Source organism: Barbus barbus (genome assembly GCF_936440315.1).
Source record: "Barbus barbus genome assembly, chromosome: 4".
NCBI lineage: Eukaryota > Metazoa > Chordata > Actinopteri > Cypriniformes > Cyprinidae > Barbus > Barbus barbus.
This window is the reverse complement of record NC_136732.1, coordinates 32,805,070-32,806,007: the sequence shown is the minus strand read 5'-3', so window position 1 is coordinate 32,806,007 and position 938 is coordinate 32,805,070.

Genomic DNA, 938 nt, shown 5'->3' with positions numbered 1-938 from the left:
TTGACTTGACTTGATTACTCCTTTAACAACATGGTCAGGAAAACAAGGCTTCTTTTCTGTCGTTTAATATAATTGTTATTCACTTAGGGTGAATTCAGGTAAACTGGGCCACTTTTTTCCCATTGACATTATCTGAGCTAACCTTGTTTAAAATCGATAACAGTCCTTAATTAATTCGCCTGCATAGGCCATATTTGTCACAGGCCATTTATTGGGTTGAATGAACCGAGCTGTTTGATTTGTGATTTGTTTGCTCACAGCACTTTGAAATAGTCCCGTCAACCTTGTGACTCTAAATTTTCACACTAGTGCTAATTCACCCATCCTCCTCGGTGTAGTTCTTCCCTCATTAAAGAGGCAGTGACAGATTCTACAGACAGTGACCTCTTGGCATTTGAGCTGTCAAGATCAAGCCACTGTTTGAGATTGTCTGCTGTTGAAAAATTAATATTGGCACCAGGCTGTGTAAGGTAGAAGATGGTTACATCAAGTGCTATTTTAATCCGCTAGTAATGTAAGGTTAAAAAAAAAATAACAACAACAACAATAAATGTGTTAAAGAAAAAAGTTTACTGACTGGTCCTGGAAGATCAAAAGCACAAAATATAATGGCAACAATGACAATGAGGCCACAGGAAGTGGTCTCATACCAAAGTAACCACCACCTTAAGAAAAGCAAACCACAGAGTAAATATTTTCAGGAACAGTGAAAATAGTTAAAGTTTGGGAAGGTCTTCCTCTAGCACTATGGCTATGGGACAACGTATTTAATTTAGAATTCAACAGATGCTGTCAGAATAATAGCTAATATTTATCGACATAGTAAGAAATATTCTAAATAAAGAAATAAAAGCGGAAAGAAAGTACGAGAGCAAACAGATACAGCCCATCAGTTTACACACAGTTTTCGGAGCCACGCCTCACAGGTAACCTCGGTC